General features: G+C 43.5%; 1 protein-coding gene across 1 annotated transcript in view; it reads left to right on the forward strand.

The window, feature by feature from the left end:
• The first annotated feature begins 3 nt into the window (after positions 1-3).
• LOC147689785 (uncharacterized) overlaps positions 4-21,169 on the forward strand; it is a 290,245-nt gene continuing 269,079 nt past the window's right edge. The window contains exon 1 of the mRNA XM_086937271.1: positions 4-228. The gene's annotated coding sequence lies outside the window, so the exon portion shown is untranslated. The remainder of the gene's footprint in view (positions 229-21,169) is intronic.

Here is a 21,169-nt window from a genome sequence, read left to right on the forward strand (position 1 = left end):
AGTATAGCAAATCCCAGAAGACACTGCACAGTCCACTACCCCGGAAAAGATGGCTCAGCCGCAAGTGGGCCGCTGTTGAAAACAGATTAGTGCTTGCGTTCGAACTCTATACACGCATGGTGCGATCACCCCCTACTGGAAAAAAGCGAGAACAGCAGTTAGAGGCTTAATGAACAGCAGGCTGACTGAGGCATGTGAACAGCCAAGAGCGGTCTCGGACATGGTCAGGTCAGTGTTGGGGGGCGTGTGCTTTACTGTCAGAGTGATTGGTACCAGCATGTGATGGGGGGCATCAAAGGCAGGTAGCAATATGTAAGAAGGCACTACGAGGTTGCGACAGTGTCTAATGTAGTATGACACGGGACACAAAGTACTACCACGTGAGTACTGTAACTGACGCGCGTCCACCTCTTTCTAGCTCCCGTCTCCTCTGTCCTAGTGACATTATATTTATTTTATTTATCTAATGCAGTTTTCTAAAGCGCTAACTTTACTCAAAGGTGTCAGAGCGTTTTACAAAAGAAATAGGTAAATTACAAAAGATACACAAGATAGACTAAACACGCTAACAAGTTACATAGATACAGTTACAAAAGATTGGCTGAACACGCCAAAAAGTTACGTATATGCAGTTACAACGCTAACAAGTTGCATATTTATATTGTGAAAAAATATAAAAGGTGTCGGCGTTAGGTTAGAACAGGAGTAAAATAAATATTTACAAAGTTGTCCTCATGTGAGTGCTAGATGGTCATAATAGTCAAGAAATATGTTGCGTTATTCCAGGAAGAGTCTTTGGAGGAGGATAGTTTTAAGATCTATTTTGAAAGTCGGGAAAGAGGTGGTGGTTTGGAGGGATGCAAGAAGTGAGTTCCAGATTCTGGTCGCATTACCAGAGAATGATTGAGCCATACATTTTTCCCTTTTGAAGGTAGGTAGTTCGAGCAGTACTTTTTCCGCACTACGTGAAGGTCTAGAGCAGGGGTACTCATAGTACGGCCCGCGGGCCAGTGGCGGCCCGGCAAGCCTTCCCTGGCGGCCCGCGGACCTTGCACACATCATACCAGTGTTTGAATTTTTTTTTTAAAAAGAGTGTCTGCAAACTAAGTTACAGCAGCGTGACTCCTAGACTCTGCTGCTCTGTGGGGCCCGGCCGGGGGATTCCTGCCATAGTTGGAGTGGAGCTGCAGGGGCAGAGGTGAACAACACAGCCTCATTTACATGCTAATGGTCTTTTAAAGACCTGTTAATGCGTGTGCTCCGAAGCTGCCTCAGCCCGGGCTGACACAGAGGCAGGGTGAGAGAAGAGGGAGAGGGAAAGAAAAGGAGACTAAGTGAGGAAGGGATAGGGAGAACGGGTGAGGAATTAAGAGAGGGAAGGAGGGAAAGGGAGGGTGGAAGCAGGGCTCAAGTCAAGGTTCCACGCGGGTGGACAGCGTCCCCCCACTTATTTTACCGGGGGCTCGATAACTGGAGCACATGGAGCAGCACATTCACTATTTGGCCTCTCTGGGGTGAGATTGGAGCTCATTCAGAACGCTGCTCACGCACTGGCTTCTCTGATGCAATCGCATCTAAGGGGCGAGCAAGAGGAGGCAATGAATCTGAAGGTGCAAGCCACGTTTCGTGACATCACTTCTTGTTGTGACGTCAGCGTCTCCCACTTCTTTTTTTAGGACTTGTGCCCTGGGTGGAAGGGAAAGGGAGGGTAAGGGGGGGGGAGGGAGTGACAGAGAGGGAGTGAGGGAGGGGAATGGAGATCGGGTGAGGGAGCGAGAGAGTGAAAGGGTAGGGGGGAAAGGGAGGGAGGAAGGGAAAGGGAGGGGGAGGGAAAGGGAGTGACAGTGAGGGAGGGAAAGGAAGACTGGGAGAGGGAGGGAAACGGAGACCGAGTGAGGGAGTAATGGAGTAAGAGAGTAAGGGAGGGAAAGGGAGACCGAGCGACGGAGGGAAAGGAAGACAGTGAGGGAGTGAGGGAGGGAAAGGGAGACGGAGAGAGGGAGGGAAAGGGAGACAGAGTGAGGGAGTTAGAGAGGGAAATGGATGCAGGGAAAGGGAGGGAGGGTAAGGGATGGAGGGAAAGGGATAGAGGGAAAGGGAGGGAGGGAAAGGGAGGGAGAGAAAGGGAGTGACAGAGTGAGGGAGTGAGAGAAGGAAAGGGAGACAGAGTGAGGGAGTGAGGTAGGGAAAGAGAGACAGAGTGAGGGCCGGAAAGGGAGACAGAGTGAATGAGGGAGTGAGAGAGGGAAAGGGAGGGAGAGAAAGGAAGGGAGGGAAAGGGAGTGAGAGAGGGAAAGGGAGGGAGGGAGGGAGGGAAAGGAAGGGAGTGACAGAGTGAGGGAGTGAGAGAGGGAAAGGGAGACAGAGTGAGGGAGTGAGAGAGGGAAAGGGAGACATAGGGATGGAGACAGAAGGAGGGGGACAGAGGGAGAGGGACAGAGCAAGGGAGAGTGAGAGGGAGGGAGGGAGACAGAGAGAGCAAGAGAGAGAGATGTGTGTATGCCGGGTCTGGTGGCTCAGTGCATGAAGGTGTCCGCTGCAGGGACCAGTGATCAACCTCATGGTCAGTTTTTTTTTATTGTTCTAGCCCCACCCCCTCCCCCACTGACCCCGCCCCCACTGGTGCGGCCCTCGGACACAATTCACAGTGTAAATTTGGCCCCCGAGAGAAAGTTTGTGAGTACCCATGGTCTAGAGCCTCCTGAGATTTTGAGACAACAGTATGGGTGAAATGTGATCATTTCCTTTAGCCCCATATACGAAGCGAGCTGCTGAGTGGAGGATGGATTTTAGAGGGGAAGGTGGGAAATGAGGAGGCCAGCAAAAGTCCAATATGGAAAGAACCAATGATTGGAGCAAGGTTTTTAAGTCTTATTCAGAAAAAAAGCGCCAAACCCTCACAGAGAAGGCGCAGTTGGTAACATGCATTCTTGGCGATGGAATTGATATGGGACTGTAAGTTGAGCCTTTTATCTAGGATGATGCCTAGAGATTTAGCACTGTCAACAATGATAGATTTGTTGTTGAGATTGTTCAGCTTGTTCATCCAAGATTGGATAGGAGGTGGAGATAGTGAGGTCGAGAGGAGAAGGAATTCTGTTTTGGGAGGATTCAGTATTGGTTGATGAGTAGACAGCCAGTGGTGGATGGAGTTGAATGTGGTGATGAGCATTGAAATGTCATGTGTGGAAGTAACCTTTAGGTAGATTAGGGTGTCATCTGCATATAGGTGATGATGGGTCCCAGATTTTTTAGGAGATTACCCAGCAGTTCAATGTAAAGGTTCAAAAGTGTGGGCATGAGGATCGAGCCTTGAGGGACACCTTGTCCAATAGCTATTGAAGTGGAGACAGTTAGCTAGTTTGTTCATCTGGATCTGCCTGAGAGGAATGATTTGAACTATTTGAGCACTACGCCTTTAAAACCCATTCTTAGCTTTAAAGTGTTCAACAGAGAGCTGTGATTAACAGTGTCGGCTGCTGATAGGTCAAGAAGGATCAGGAGACTGGATTCACCAGAGTCAAGTACTCGCAGGGCATCATCAATCACTTCAAGTAGGGCTGCTTCTGTACTGCAACCTTAGATAAAATCAGTTTGGAAATCCCCCCAGGAGGAGGGAGTCGACCTTGATATGTATGAAAAGTTGCTTCCCCACCCAACATTCTGTGATTTTAGCAAGAAAAGGAAGGTTGGTGATAGGGCGAAAGTTGTTGAGATCTTTTGCATCAGCCGGAGGTTTCTTAAGAAGTGGGGTAACCTGTCCTGTTTTAAGGGCAGCAGGAAGGGAACCTTGGTTGAGGAAGAGGTTTATCAGACTGGTCCAGTAGAGGAGTGTGTGGGTGTAAAAGTTAATGGCAATGTTACTGCGGATGGGGTTGATGGAACGGTTAGAGGCTTTAGTGTCTAGAATGCTTTCACGGAGGGCTGTTTCCGTGATGAAGTCAAAGTTCTGCCACAGGACTTGGGATTTGTGGTTTTTCAGGGGCGGGGGGTAGGATGGGTAACCTATCCACAAGAGATTTAACTTTTTCATCAAAGAATATTGCAAATTTTGCAGCTATCTTGGGGGGGGGGGGGGTAGGGGTCGTCAAATATGGTGGGAGAGATGTTGGTGCTTTTAATAAGGTTGAATAACTTTTTAGATCTGTTTTTGGCGGAATCTAGGAGGGTTCCGAAGTGCACCGCTTTTTAATGGAAGATGTGTTTGTGTTAGCAGGATTTTGGGAAGCGGAGATTGGATAGATTGGTGGTGAAAGGTGAATGTCTCCCTAATTTTTCAAGGTTCCTCAAGTGTTTCCTTTCTTTGTAGATGGATTTATTAAACCACGAAGCAGAAGGAGTAGGTCTTTTCTTTTTACTTTTCAGTAGAGCGACATTATCCATTACAGTTGATAGACTGGTGAGACATTGCGTTGGTCAGGGCAGTGGCATCGGCGTAGGGGTCTAAGATTGGAAGAGAGCTCAAAGCTGTGCTGCATAAAATATCCAGGCCGTTGTTTTTGATGTTGCGTAAAAAGCAAGTAGTTCTTTGAGGTTAGCCAAGAGTAACAGAATGAGTAGGACGAGTGGGCCATGCTCGGATATAAGAATGGTTGGGAACTGGAGGATCGGCCATCACGCATTTAATTTATTGCTATTGCTGATTATTAATGTGTGTCTTTGAAGCCTTTGAGAGAATATAATTCCCTGTATACGCCTCATGTAATGGCGGAAATGGTAGAGCTGTACGATGTGTGACTATCTGTGATTCATGTAAACAATGGTCTTTTAGTTGAGCAATGTTAATTTCAATAAAAAAAATTAAAAACAAAAAAAGAGTAACAGAATGAGCTGGGTGCAGAGAGCAGGGGATGAAGAAGTGTCCAGACCAGTCTACTGGTGTAGGATCAACAGCAGTTAGCATATCTACTCTGGAGATAACGTCAAGAATGGAGCCCTTAGAGTTTGTTGGTTTTGTGTTCTGTTGAACAAGATCATTTCTTAGGAGCAAAGTGGTAAGCCTGTTGGTCACTGTATCTTCCAGATTTCCCCAGTGAAGATTAAAGTCTCCCATAAAAATCTGTCTGTGGGGAGCAGAAGATCGAAAGAAGTATGAGAAGTGGTGTTGAGCCAAGTCTCAATCTTGGAAAGTATATCCAGGCTGTAAAGATGAATGATGTCTGAAATTTCCAGCTTGTGTTTGTTCACGGATCGACAGTTGTGTAGCAGACACCGAGCCTCTGAGATGACTGTTTTGGTGAAGGGGGAGTCAGGGTTTTTGGGAGTGATATGGATAATATTCCTGAGAATAGGTGGCTGGATTGGAGATGGTCGAGGTTTGGTGCGGGTGATGGAGATGGTATACTGCAGTGAATTGTGTTAGCTGGATAGGAGAGGGTGTGGGGGTTGGAGTTGGAAGAACTGTAGCTAGCTAATAGGTTGGAAATGTCAGTTGGTGACAGATTGTGTGAGGCTTTTTTGGGGCGTGGGAGCAGGGTACTCAGGAGTTTGGGGATGTGAGTGCTCGCCAAAGGAAGTAGGGAGTTGGGAAGAGGGACATTTTAGTACTTACGTGGGCGATGGAAGTTTCAAGCTGGTTAATACAGAGATGAGGATTCCTAGTTTTATTTTTTAGGGAGTGCAGAGCTGGAAACGGAAAGTTAAAATGTTCAATGGTTGGGGGGGGGGGGGTTGGCTCAACTTGAGTGAGAGCATGCAGAGGGGGTGGATGTAGGAATAAAGAATAGAGGGAGATTAGTCAGGAGATGTTGATTGGAAGTACTTGTCAGTGCAGCTGAGGAGGAGAGAGAATTATCTGTGCATACATTGAATAAAATAGAAGTATTGACTTCTAGCTGAGGAAGAGAAAGGTGAGGTTTGGAGTGGGAGGACAGGGGGTGAAGGGGATAGAAGTGGGACATAGGAAGGCATAAAGTCAGGGATAGAGAAGAGGGAGAGGTAGAGAAGGTGCGCAGGCTGGGTGTAGTGTGTGTAGGGGAGCTGGAAATACACATGAAAATGATGGTAGCCCCGGTTGGTGGTTATAGAAAGCGTAAAGGTCTGCTAGATTAGGGGAAAAGGGGAGGGGTGGAGGGAGGAGGTTGTCATAAGGGTATGGTGGTTCAAGCAGCAGTTTTGGAGTGTTGGAGTGATGGAGGGTGGAGAGAAATGAGAGGCTGGTCCAAGATGCATAAAAAAGGGAGTGGGGAGGTTAAAAAGGGAGAGCATAAGGTGGACAGTCACTTTGAAAGCTGAGAAGTCAGGATATTGGAAAGATGGAATGGATAGGGTGGGTGGTTAACCTGGCGCTGGGGCAGATGTCTGCAGAATTCCAGGTTGGGTAAAGGGGTGTGGATCAGAGAGCAAGCCATTGGCTGAGAAGGAGACATGAGGATAGTATCCCAGATGAGGAAGTATGATGGGGGGAGGAGCGGCAGGGATGAAGGCAGGGAACAGGACAGCCAGGGGGGGGGCGGCTGTGCCCCAAGGGAGGACTACAAGCAGGTGTTCCGGTGGATAAGGGGAGGCGAGAAAGAATTGAGGGAGGAGTTAGGAGAGGAGTCTGGAGGGATTGGAGTGCCAGGGATCAGGAGAGCAGGGATGGAAATAGGTGGTCAAAAAGGGAGAGATTAGTGTTGGTGGCTTGAATCAGGACTTTGCAGTTGTTGTAAAGTGAGATAATGAATGAGCCATCGAAACAAGCTGAAGGGAAGTTTTTTAGTTGGTGCCCTTGTGGGATTAGGGAGGAGGAATTAACCTTGTGGAAGTTCTTGAAAATTGTATTCCAGGATAAGATGTTGCGGGTGAAGAACATGAGATTGGCTTTGAGCCTAGCATTCTTCAAGCTTGGAGAAAACTCTAGCCCCAGAACACCTACAAGCTCACACACATTATAACACTTCCCCTTTCTTACAAATAATAGAAAAACTTTTGTAACATACAATTGTGTTAAACATAGAACAGTGAGGAGTTAAAACCCCTCCAATAAGAACAATTATAACATAAAATTGTGCAAAACATATTGCAGTGAGGAGTCTAAAACTCCTCTGATAAAATTCTAAAGAGACTAAATCCTCCACAAAAAACTCATAAGCATGGAGAAGTGTGGCTCAATGATTGGAGCGGCAGACCCTGATGCAGAGGTCTAGCCCGGGACCAGAGTTCAATTCCCGCCTCGGCGGGTCTTGAGCTCAAAAATTCCACAGACCTGATAATTCTCGCCTCAGTGCCTATTCCAATCATGGAGTCCCACTCTGCAACTCTGGGCAATAGCTTGCTTAATCTCCACAACGCTAAGGATGCCTGGCCTCCACCTTGGGGGTGCCCAGGAGTGGACACCTCACAGGGCAAGCCAGGATGGGTTCCACAGTGGTATTCGTACAAGCGCCTTGAGACCCTTGCGGGTGAGTAGTGCGCTATACAAGTATCAATTTACAATTACAAATATGTGTAATATAGTCTTTCAGGTGTTAGGATTTAATACATACCCACCCTGCCCTGGTTACTTCCACCTTTCCTGTGTCCATCCCCCTCTAGGACCCTCCTCAATCCGAACCCATACAATCAACTTCAACTGCACCCGGCTTTTGTGGTACAGTGATGGTGTAAACACTTTGTTGATTCTCGTGACATTAGTCCCTATATAGGTGTGGAACCCTCAATCACTACCCGAGAATGAATTACATCTTCAGCCCAATCATATTTTCTCAGTTGTATACACACCCTGGTCCCAAAGCTAGTGTCCATACCAGAACCATCTCCTTCCGAACCATCACGAGCAGCTCAGAATTACATAAAATCTTCACTACCTTAAGATGGAAAGGAATATTTACTTTCCCCCTTGCAAGTCATTCTCCCTTTTTTTTTACTCTCACAACATCTCCCACATGCAGGCTCACCATTTTTCACTCTGTGTTAGTGGTCGTACGTGTTTTTATATTTAGCTTGATTCAATTATAGGGAATCTTTCACCCTCCTTGCAGACCATGAGAAAACTTTTGTGCATTTTAGCCACCCCGTCTTGTCTTTAGAACATGGTGATCTTCCCCCTCATCAATTCAAATGGGCTATGCTCTGTGGACTCTTACTGGGTAACTTTACAAGCCCCACAGTCTTCATTAAGTCATCCTCCCATTCCATTCCATTACTGTTTGACATTTCAGTTATTCCTTCTATAACCCCGTTAAAGCGCTCAAAGCTTCCATTGCCTTCAGGATGATAAAGGGATGTGATTCTATGAACAATTCTAGTTTTCTTTATGATTCCTTTTGAAAAAGTCAGCCACAAACTGCACCCTATTGTGTGAGATCTTATCCTTCAGTAACCTCTCACGTCCAAATACCTCTCCTGTGAAACATAACCATGACTCCAAATCTGCATTTTGGACCACTTTGAAATCTGGCCATTTGGAAAAATGATCAATTATCACCAGAATGTATTTTTGCAAACCATTAACATCCTTCACAGGACCGAAAATGTCAATTCCCACTCTCTTTCAAGGCATACTCGGAACTGCAATCGGGTGTAAAGGTGGTGTAAGGGTGATTAAAGTTTTATCAGCGTTAATACACTTCGCACATTCTCTGACAACCCTCTCAATTTCTTTATGCACACCAGGCCACCAGTAAGAATGTTTAACTCTGCACTTGGTTATCACTATTCCCAGGTGTCCTTCATGGTAAAGATTAATCACCTTGTCTGGAATGCCTTCGGCTGGATCAATTTGCCTCCTCTGAGCAACAACTCTTCCTCGAGAGATAACTAGTTCCTAACTTTTCAAAATGGAATAAAATCCGTACACAAGTGAGCTCTCTCTGTAAAACCTTCTTGACAATACTTGAAAACAGTAACTAAGATATCATCCTGGGAAATAGCCTTGACCCATTCTTCACGAGTAATGCTTTGCAATTCGTCTCCTAAAATTGTTGCCACCAACAATCATCCCTATCATTCTTTACTTCACCTTCCATTGGTAACTGATATCTGCTAAAAAAATCTGCAATTTTGTTACGTAACACAGGGCACATGCTTAACTTCATAAACAAAATTCAACAGCTGCATGGGCATGTATGATACTCTGTGGGACACATTACTTAAACCCTCTGACGTGAGGACTTTAGTGAGAAGTGTATGGTCGGTTCTCACTATGATATTGGTATCCCGCGCAAACTGTCTGAAGTGTCTGAGGCCCCACACGCACACCCTAAAGTCTCCTGCTCAATAACGGAGTACCTTTCCTCCATTGGAGTAAGTGCTCTAGATGCAAATGCTACCACTCTCTCAGTTCCAGCCTTCTGCACTGTGGACAACTCAGCACCCAATACTCTACCACTTGCACCTGTGGTAATAAAGCTCTTGAGGGGCTGGTGCTGAACAAATATCATTTTTAATGTCGTCAGAGTAGAGCTGGCACTCGTCAGTCCATACAAACCTACACCGTTTTTTAAGTAGTAGCCGAATGTAAAACATTTTCTCAGAGAAATTGTAGACCAATTTGGAACATAATTCGTCTGAACCTAAAAAAGATCTTACCTCATCCTTACTCTGGGGTACTGGGGCTTTCTTGATAGCATCCACGAAGTTTGACTTAGGACTAATCCCTCATGACCTGATCTCATGCCCCAAGTACGTTACGGTCCTCCTTGCAAACTTGCGCTTAGACTGTTTTGCTGTCAACCCATAACGTTGCAACATTCTTAGTACCTCCAACAGAAATCTATCCTGTTCCTTTCTATTCCTGCTCATGACTAGAATGTCAAGCTCACACACAAGGTAACGAGTGCCACTGCGTCTTTTATTGTTGTGGGGGCATTGCCATTCCAAGAGCCTGGGAGTCGCATATACGGAAGGTGCCGCAACTGTGGTGTCATTGCAAGGATTTGGCAGAGCCTCTCTGCGTCACACATCAGACTACGAGGGGCCAAGGGGCTGTATGGTCATGTACTGTTAGAGGGATCTGCTGCTGATAGAGGGCACAGCTGGTGCTTCTTTTGAGCTGCCAGGAGATGCCACACTCACGATTATAGTATAGGGGCATGTAATAAATAGTAAATGACAGTAAGCTACAACAGTGTCTTGAATGGAACGTCAGCATCTCTGTCCAATGAAATGGGGCACTTGCAGGGGCCTAGCACTTGGTGCGTAACTAGACCCAAACATCGGGCTGGGGCGAAGGAATAGAGCTAACACATAGAACAATGGAGACGCAGCCGCTTTTAAACCTTGTGTTACAATGACTTGGAGTACCATTCATGGTTTTGGTACATGGCATAATATGAGTCATTTTGTATCCCATGATGCATCTTAAGACACACAGGGTCAGTAAGCCTGGCCCAAGCTTAAGCTTTAATTCTTTACAGGTTGAAGAGCTATCCCTCAAGGAAAATTAACAGACAAGGGATAATGCAGTGTTTTAAAAAAAGAAAAAGAATTTCGCCTGTCACCATAATAGGATATAGAATTTTGAGAAAACGTTCAAAACCTTTTCTAAGAGGATGGCACCCCTGCTTAGTCCACAAACACAGTTTCTAGGATTGGTATTGGACACAGCGGAAGGTGTCTTGTGGTTGCCAAAAGAGAAACCAAAGAGGATTTGCAAGGAAGGAAAGAATACACTTAGGTCAAACTGTGTCTCTTTGAGAATGCTATCCCGTATTGTAAGCCTTTTATCCTTTATTATTCAAGCTATATTCACTAGGCCTTTGCATTATCGGCCCTTACAGAAACTGAAAGCGAGTCAATTGAGTGCTGGATTGAGGTACTCGAAGAATGTTTGTCTTGCCCAGGAGGAAAGACAGGAGTTGATTTGGTGGTTAAGTAATATGGATGCTTGGAACGGACATGCAATTTTTGGCGAGGAGGCAGATTTTAATTATAGAATCGGATGCAAACTTGGAATAATGGGGTGCAAACTGTGGAGTGCTCAAAACTGGTCGTCGTTGGAGAGAACTGGAAAAGAATTTGCATATAAATTGTTTGGAGTTATTAGCTTGTTCTTTTGCAATAAGGTGTTTTGCAGAACAAACTTTTAAGTGTTCTGTGATCTTGAGAATGGACAATGTGTCTGCAGTCATGTATGTAAACAGATTGTGAGACCATCGTTTGAAGGGTTTGGCGTGTAGCGTTCTAATCTAGGACCCTGATCGATACTGTGACCTTATGCCCCTATACGGCTATAAATCCATTTATTCCCTATATTGGCATAACCGATCAAATGCAATATTCAGAAACTCGTCTCTGGCCTCACACGAACAGAGCCACATTTCAGAATCGCTTCCTCTGCCACTTCCTTTGCAGCTAATTAGTGCAATGACATAGCAGAAGTTACTATCTAAGATTCCTAGATTAACACTCCGAGTTCTTCAACAAGATAAAAACTCAGCAACCAGGGGAAGCCCCGCTTGCTATGATTTGATTAGTAATAGAACTCTAATGAGCACTGATAGACGATCACTTCCTAGTGACATCTTTATTGACGTCTTATTTCCAAAAACGTACGTCAAACAAGGCACCTTTCAGGTATAAATATTACCAACGTTGCCTTAAGCAAACGCTGCTGTCTCGCTGAAGTTGCTGCTGTTATGCTGATGATACCATAGCTGCTATCGCTACTGCTATCGCTGCTAACGAGCGAACGATGGTGTGGTGAACTTAGGATCTGAACAGCCGTCCCCCTGCAAGAGCCTAGCAGATGCAAGCTGCCCGCGGACGCTGCCCCTCCTCCTCCTCGACGCACTGAGAGAGACGCTGTCTTTTCTCCTGCAGAGAAATCCAGCTCCGGCGTTTCCAGCCTACCCTTGCGGGTGACTGGGATATCGAGTCCCTGAAGGAGATACCAGACCTCCATCATTCTATTCCAGAGGTATGGTGTTGACTAAACCCTTAGAGAGAATTCTTGAAGCAAACCTTGGCAAAACCAACTTAACTTAAAGCTACTTACTTACCCCCCTCCCAAGTATTAGGCTTAGGTCAGGTACACTGGGGTAGGCGTAGTTGGAAGCACCAGTTGAGCATTTTAGTCTAATGTATATATGAATGTATATATGTTTTATTCATTTGAAACCATTATATGGCTAAGAAACCATATCAATGCTTTTACAGTATTATTTAGCAATACTCATCTTACTGTACGTACTTTTTATAATAACAAGTCTTGCAATTGTGGCAATTCATTTCTCTTGTACGAGAAGAGACTGTTTAATAAATGTTACCCTTTATTGAAAACGCCCGTCTCTCTATTCTCTACATATTGTGAAAGTAAACTGCACAACCACTGACTGAGTAAAATAACTGTCTATTGTTCACACGACTCTAGAGATTGACTCTTATCTGAGGAGCAAAGTTGTCATGTTGCACGGTTGTTGGAAAACTGAATCCCTTCTTGTCTGTACCAGGGAAGCTGATCACTTCCTATTCAGAGAAGAAAGTTTCCAGTGACCTCTGAGCTAGTTGGTAACAAACCCAATTAAGTTTAGCATAGTCAGTAGAGACCTGGAAGATCCGCACTTCTACGTCGATACTACTGTTTGTTATTCCAATGCGCAGGGCCTATTGGGAAAATAGGAACTACACTACATGGCGCCCAAACGTTTGGTAAGGCGATAAACTAACGCAAGACGTTAGAGTAACTCAGTCGTGCATTTTTCACACAGACCCCTTTCTCCCGTAAATACTCCAATAGACGTCTGGAGTGGGTGAAAGGTTAAAATCCGCCCGAACTCAGTAGGAAGAGATTCCTATGTGAAGCTCTGGTTTATTCAACGTTGAAGGATACAGTGTTCCAAAATATTGTGCACCTAATCTTTGTCTCCTTGGAGACCTGCTCTGCAAAAACCTTCCTGACAATAAAATGTCAGACAGTGAAGAAGAAAGGGAAGCAGCTAGATTGGCAACCCTACTAATAGAGGAAGACACAAGTCTCCTACAGACTGAACCGGATGCAATAATCATCCCGGTCAATTTAAGAAAATCTATAACATTAAAACTTATAGAAAATGGACTGACACCACAAGGTGGTACAGTGATTTTCGTGATAGAGGCACACGAATATCGGCAGACAGAGGTATTCTATTCATGGATAAACGTTCCAGCGGCAAACGCTAGAACAAAAGAGTTTCACTATTACAAAATCGAGAAACCACCGGATGAGTACGCTCCTTTCGAGGAGACTGAAATCCCACTAAAATACCAAGAACATTTACTTTGGTTTAAAGGCGCCCTAAAACATAATGATCATATTACCAGGCTCGGTCCACTAGGTAGACCAGGAGCAACGTGGCCGGTTCTAGCCAGCTACACACCACATCCGGACATTGCAAAAATGTCAAAAGAAGAGCTGTTAGTACAGCTAAAAACACTTATAAAAATACATAGGCAATTAGTCCAATATGTAATGCGGACTGCAACAGTCCAACCAGCTGTTAATGTACCACAGCTGACCCCTCACCAGGGGAACACTAATAAAATTACACCACAGAACATACAGTCATGTCTTGGTAAAACACCCATAAAACGGGAACAAATTCCGTTCTGGTTAGCGCAGAAAATCACTCAAATAGAGGCAGTATTTCCGAATACTACCCCTATCGAGAAACCCAGAATCTTGACCATCTGCCTTCCTATGGGAATCGCATCACACGTGGAGGACTGTGACACTTGGGGTACAGTCTTTGCTTCCATCTACACAAAAACACATGGTGTTCCGTCTATGGCGGTAATACCAGATGTACTAAGACAGATTCAAAATGAATACGGTCCAGAACCTGCTTTAACTCTGGGTATGAAATTACTGAAAGACTTCAAGCAGGTCTCGGCTATATTATTAGCCAATATAAAGGGAGAAGCAGCATCTGTGGCGATCCGCCAGAAGTTGAAGGAAACGGATATAACAGATCAACCAATTGAGCTTGCCAGAATCATAGAAAAGTGCTATGAATAATTAGGTAGAGACAGCTTGGGTGGGAAACCAGTAAAGCCCCAACTGCTCGAAAATCCTGAAAAATTATTTGTTAAAAATAATTCAAACACTCCTAAAAAGAGCTGGGATGGAAATAAACAATCCACTCCCAAGGAAAAAGTTTTCCAGTCCAGAGGAAGGTCTCCTCGACGGAGGGATATAACTCCGACTCGAGAACACCAGTCTCCCCAGAGGGAGCCCTCTGAGAAAAGATATAACCTTAGAAATAGGGATAATTTGAAAAAACCTGATAGATATCAAAGTATTGATACACGTCCCTCTCGATCTATTTCGCACAAATCGGAAAGAAGAGGACGGTCAGACCCAGGAGAGCACACCAAGTCCAAAGACAAGGAACCTGCTCAGAGTAAAAAATCTCAATTTTCGAAAAAGAAGGTAGCCAGTATTAGAGTAATCGAACATGCCGAGAATACTGAGGACACAGTTGAAAAACGGGGAGTGGGCACAGACACTGTTAGACAGTGCAGCAGAAATCACTATAGCCCGCAAGATCTTGATGAGTCATCTGGAGACAGTGGACACGAATGAATACATTCAGGTTGAAACTGCCCACACCAGACTTAGCGAGCCCCATAAGATCTACGAAATAACATTGCGTATAGAGGGTGATCAGACTAGGAAAATAAGGGGTCTATTTTGGGATAAACTCTCAAAAGGCTATGATATTCTGTTAGCTGAAAAAGATTGGCCCCCAGAGTTTGTCAGGGAGTTCCCTCGTGGCGAAGAAATGATTATGCCTGCCTTCTCGAATCACATTCCGATTCACAAAAAATATACTTATGCAAGGAAATGGGCAGTAGCCCAGGCACCGGCATTATATAAAAATCATGTAGGGTGGGATGAGGACTCACCTCCTCACAAAATCCAGTTAAAAAGTGAACCAACTGCCCAAAGGCAGTATCCCATTAAGCAAGAAGCTAAAAAACAAGTCAAGGAGATCTTAGATCAACTTGAGTACCAGGGGGTGATTGAAACATGCACCTCTCAAATGAACAATCCTTTGTTTCCTGTCTCCAAGCCAGACAATTCATATCGTCTAGTTTTGGACTACAGACACCTTAATGCATGGTGCAAAACATTTGCAGTACAAAATTCGCATAGTGCTGCACTAAGTCAAAAGTCAAAAAGATTTTATTTGTGTAGGTACTCAACCGAGGACCACAAATATAACATAAAATAAAAAGAGAATTTAACAAAAGATAAGTACATCACAAATTAATATAAAGGTAACATGGATTTAAAAAATTTGTACAAATTATAACATACAAATTCGTTCGGAGGATTTATGCCCGCTGTTAATATTTCTTTTTCCTTTGTTAGCCTACAGGATCTGTATATCGGCGAAATGTAATGAGCGCGAGCTGCTACCACTTTAGAGTTGGGGCAAATAAACAGTAAGTGCTCCACAGTCTGCTCACCCCCTTGACATAACAAACATAGATGGGAGAGTTCTCCAGGTAACCATTTTGCTTTATAAGTTTGTACAGGTAAAATCCCAGCTCGACACATGAAAATTACCCTCCTTGCGTTATGAGAAAGACAAAAAGAGATATATGGCTGTATATGTTTATACTCTATAAGCGTAGTGAATGGCTTGAATATTTTTAGCCTATAACTGTGAGCATAGTCCAAATCATAACTCAACCTAGGAGTAAAACATTTGAGAAAGAGTTTTAGTTGTGACACGGACCAAGTCTGCAAGATTTCTGTAGAAATTTCAGCCATTTGGAACGCCGCAGACATGTTCCCTAAGAAAGTTTGCTTAACTACATCTGTGCCAAAAGTCTCTTTTTGTAACAGAAATCTAAGAGTTCCCTCCGTTGCATGAAGGAGATGGTAGGCCCATCTAATTATGTTTGCCACAGCAGTGGCAAAAGCACTAGTAATTCCGAATTCCAGCCGTAGGACCTGAACTGGTGTAGCAATTGGGACCTTCATTATTTTTTTCAAGATTTTTCCCTCTTGACGGTCCATGATGCCCCATTGTTGAATGGGAATATATTCTGTGGCATAAGACAGTACCGCTGGTATTTTAACTTTATATATTTTTATTAATGAGGAAAAATGCCTGCTCCCCGTGGCGTTATATAGTCTTGATAGTGCTCCTGCATGTAAATCAGATTTTTTCGTTAGCTTCTCGATATGCTTTGTATTTGTTAGATTCTTAGAAAGAATCCTGCCGAGGTAAATATATTCTTGTTCTTCATCGACCTTTTCATCTCCTAGCCTCCAATTATATTTGACACTTTTCTTCCTCCCTGAGAAGGCTACAACTTTGGTTTTTCTTACGTTCGGGACTAAAAAATTGTCATTTGAGTATTTGAACAGAATATCTAAAGATTTTTGCAGACCAAATGGTGTAAGATCGAACAAGACTATATCGTCCGCATAAAGCAACAAATTAACTCTTTGTTGGTTAATTTTTGGGGGCAGGCTTAAGCCCTTTTGTAGTTGATTTGGCAAATCATTTAGATATAGCGAGAACAACATGGGAGCTAGTAGACAACCCTGTTTAAGGCCATTTTCGGTATATATTACTTTCGTTAGTCCTTTTTCGCCCCCCATTTGGACTCGACACCATGTAGTTGTATGGAGGCTTATTATTACCTGTAGCAAATGATCATTGATTCCCAAACTCCTCAATTTTTTCCACAATGTGGGACGATCCACTCGATCGAATGCGGTCGAGTAATCTATAAAAGCCATATAGACCGTCTGTTTTCTTCGTGTGACGTATTTGTCCAGAAAAAACTGAATAATTGCTATGTTATCCGTAACAGAATGTTTGGGTCTGAAGCCTGCCTGGAACATGGGTATCAGACCCATCGAAAAGGCCCAATTTTTTAATTGCAATAGTACCTCTGCTGCGAAGATTTTCCCGGTAGCGTCCATCAGGGCTATTTGGCGATAGTTTCCTGCTACCGTTTTGCAACCTTTTTTGTGAATAGGGATAATAGTGCTCCCTTGCCATGACTTGGGAACTTGACCAGTGGAGAAAATATAGTTGAAAAGTGGGGTTAGTAAAAGGCTCCATTCCTTAGAATTTGTCTGCAGGGCCTTTATAGGAATTTGGTCGGGGCCAAAGGCTCCTGTGCTTCTTGCCCTCCGAATGTGTGTTTCAACCATTATAGTTGTTGTTTTCGGGATTACTTTTTCCACAACTTTATCCTTTACTTTATCTGTGCTGTTTGCTTGTGATTTGTCCACATTTTTTTTGTAAAGTTCTGCCAAGTAGATTTCCCACTCTTTCGGAGGAACAGGTACTGCTTGTAATTTCTTTTTTGTCCCTGATATTTTGGCTATTATGGACCAGTAGGTTCTCTGATTTGGTTCTTTGGCAGCAATTTGTAAATCAACCCAGTTACGGTCTTGAAAGGTTTTTCTCTCACTTGTTTTTTCTCTTCTGAATTGATTTTTCAATTTGTTTATTTCCTTCTTTTTAGTAGGTGAGGGGTGTAAGTATTGAGCACGTATCAGTTTGTTTAGGGTTTTCTTTATCAGTGAGTTCCCTTTTTTGTTATTATTTTTTCTTTTTGAGTTAGTATTAGTTTTTCGAAAATTCATTTCAATTAATACCTCCTTAAGTTCGATGAGCATGGTCTCAAAATTTTCTATAGGATCTTCAGAATATAGATTCCTTAAGAATTGTTGGTGCTCAACCAGATTTGTCATTTTACTCAAAGAGGTAGGATTCCAAAAGATACGTCTCTGATCGCTGTTTACCAGAGTTTCCTTTCTGTCGAGGGTCATCAGACCTTCTTCTGCGGACGGAACCGACCAACTGGTTCTAAGTCGCATGACGGCATGATCGCTCTCTATAGTAAAATTGGAACAGAGATGGGACATGGTTTCAAACTGGTCTTTGCCACAGATGATATAATCTAATATAGATGGTCTCCCGTTTCCCTGTCTTGTATACGATGCCGGGATATCGCCTTCCACATTCCCATTAAGAATTGTTCCATTTATGGATAGCAATACTGTTAACAGTGATTTCCCTCTTTTATTAGATCGAATATCATTGGGGAATTGAGGGATTAAAGGTTCCAGGCTTTCTTCTTCCAGAATTTTTCCCCACTTTTTTATTTCTGTATTGGAAATTTTCCCGTTGAAATCTCCCATGATTATATAGGCTGGAAACGTATGGGCTTCAATTATTTGTATAATAATTTGCATGGTATCGTCATATAAGGTGTCGTACTTTTTTCCTGGAGGGGCGTATACATTGAAAAGCAACATTATTCTAATTGAGGTCAAATTGTAGGCTTTCAGAGACAGTTTAATACATTGCACATTCTCACTATTGGTTTCCACTATCTCTTGTGCCCACAGATGGTCCTCTCTCATTAAAATAGCCAATCCCCCTTTGGCATGGCCCCGGTTTGAGGCTTTTGCACATATGTTATACACATAGTAACCTTTTTGTAAAAAGGGCTCAGTTGCCCAGGTTTCTTGTAGGGTCAATATGTCGGGCTGGTTACTAAGGACTTCCTTCATTTTTTTCATTGTTCTACCAGCGATATTCCACGTTGTAACCTTTAGACCTTGGTTAAACAGGGTACTTTAGTTGATTAGAACCTTTGTTATAGTTTAACATCCCTGGAAGCCAGGTCCATGAATTCTCCATTTTATTTTCAACACATTTTTTTTTTTTTTTTTTGCCTTCGATTCCATATGCCACACTTCCCTTTCCCCTTTTTTTACTCGAATTTTCAGTATCTCTTCTCCCTGTTCTATATCTCTGATTTGAATACCCTCTGGATATCTTAAAGTCCCCGAGGATCTTAGTCCCTCGTTCGAGTGCAGTGTAGATAAAAGTTGCGTATTGTTATTGAAAGTTTGGTATTTTTTGTTTCCTTTGAGCTCAGCTTTCACAATGACATCATAACCAAATCGATATATTATCTCTTTTTCCTTCAAAATAATACTTGGTATTACTGGAGACCAAAACGAGACTATTGCGATTTTGTTCTGACCTTGCTTTGGAAATGATACTAGATCGATGTCACTGCTTGTCATAGATTGAAGAGTCTTTATATTTTGTAAAAGGTGTAGGATCCTGCTTCTATTAAGAGGGATATTGTCAGTGGGAAATAGTTCTTCAAATTGAAGTACCTTTGATTGTGTGTCAATCCAGCAGTCTTTTTCCTTCTCAGAAATAGTTTTGTCAGTATTTTCATATCTTGTCGTTATAGCTGTGTTTAATGGGAGATAAACATCCGCCTTAGGGTTCAAGGATTTCTTTCTATCAATACTTGTTCCTTTGGGGGATTCTCCTTTTTTACTCCTACATGGCGTACTTTTCTCGTCATTTTCCTCCTGTAGTTCTTTTTGTGGTATTTTAATTTTTTGAAATTTCAATTTACGTGCTTGCTTTTTATGAATCCTTCTCATAGGTTTTTTCTTCCTTTTTTTTTTCCTTTTGGCGTGACATCCTTAGATGAATTTGGTGTTGTTTCCCCTGAAAATGTTTCAGATTTAATTTCTGCTTTTGATTCCTCGACTTCTTTTACCGAGTCTTTGTAGAATCTTTCCTTTCTCATTTTTTTGTTGAAAATCGGGAATTGTTTTTGCTTTTTTGGGGGGTTTTCTCTAAACAAACGTTTCAAGGAGTATAAAGTGGATTCATTAAAAGATTCCTTTTTTTTCCTATTGTCAGTTGATTTAAGATCATCATTTGATGTCTGAGTAGAAGAGTGACAGTTGCTTTGTTTGTAATCATTTTCTTTTCGTAGTTTAGTATCCTCTAGTTTTCCTTCTATGTTTTTTGAGGACTCCTTTTTCCTTTTCTCTTCTACTAAAAACTTCAGAATACCAATTTGGACATCCAAAGTTTGATCAGAATTTTCAAGGATGTTACCTAAAAAGGAGAGAACTGATTCGAGAATTTCTTGTAGTGTGAAGAAAGCCTTGGATAAGGGAATAGAAGATTTTTCAAGATTATTGTTTTCTATTAAAAAGGGATCCAAGAAGGAATCTTGTTCATGTATAGACAGTTTTTTTGTGTCTGTATTTGTTGACTTTAGCTCTAGACTGTTTTCTCCTGCTTTTTGGTTGGATATACATAGGTCTTTTAATGTTTGAGGGCTCCCATTGCCCTTTGTCAAGAGTAAATCGGAGTTCAAACTTTTTTGTTCTGGTGTAAAATTAAGAATACCCAGGTCTTCTATTTTGTGTACACCCTCGTGGTTTTTTATAGGCGTTGATGATTTCACCGTACTAGAATTGGAGTTTTCAGGTTGTTGTTCTCTTGTTGTATAAATAGACTTGTTGGTAAACACAATATCACTGACATTATGAGACAGATGGGGGGATGCCGATAAACATGATCGATCTTCCAGACTCCCTGATATTTTATTTTCAATGGCAGACATTGTTTTTTCCGGTTTCTTTTTTGCTGGTAAAGACAAAAAGTATTCACTGATTGCTGGGGTCAAGCTGTTACGGCCAGCTTTTATTCCTTTATCAGTGGATTTTCTAACAGCTTCCTCGGTTCCCATTCGTTTCATGAAGATTGTTCGTGAGCGTAATTTCTTTAGACCCATTAGTGAGAAGACTCGTGCCACTTATATCGCAAGAGAGGGAAAGAAGGGAGATTGTTACCTTTCTTCGATGTTTTGACTCTGCGTTGGTCACTATATGTTTTTAGAGCGTAGATGTTAATGGGTTGGCCCGTCCCGTCCTCGGTCGTCCCCGGACGGCCACAGACGGCCCGCCCTTTGCCCGGGCTTCGCCCGGCGTCCCGCACGCGTCCCGCTTAGCGTGGAGGGTGTGTCGTAAATAGGAGGAGCAGGGGGCGGGAAGAGACTCCAGGTGCGCTCAGGTCTCCACGCGCTGAACCCTGGGTCTCGCAGTCCCAGCCCCTGTCAAGCAGCCTCCGACGTGAAGAAGTGAAATAGCCTGTCTCCTTGGCTTCCCGGAGCAACAGGCAGCAGGCAGTGAGTGGACGAGATAGGTCTCTGCAGGCAGAAGCACACTGAAGCAGCTACGAGCGGCACCCGCGAAGCGGGGGCCGCGAGCTGTAATAGCGCTATCAGCCAATCAAGATAGAGCAGGCAACCAGCTGAGGCGGAGCAGGGGCGGGAAGAGACTCCAGGTGCGCTCAGGTCTCCACGCGCTGAACCCTGGGTCTCGCAGTCCCAGCCCCTGTCAAGCAGCCTCCGACGTGAAGAAGTGAAATAGCCTGTCTCCTTGGCTTCCCGGAGCAACAGGCAG

This window comes from Lissotriton vulgaris, chromosome 9 (assembly GCF_964263255.1).
Source record: "Lissotriton vulgaris chromosome 9, aLisVul1.2, whole genome shotgun sequence".
In the NCBI taxonomy this organism is placed as follows: Eukaryota; Metazoa; Chordata; class Amphibia; order Caudata; family Salamandridae; genus Lissotriton; species Lissotriton vulgaris.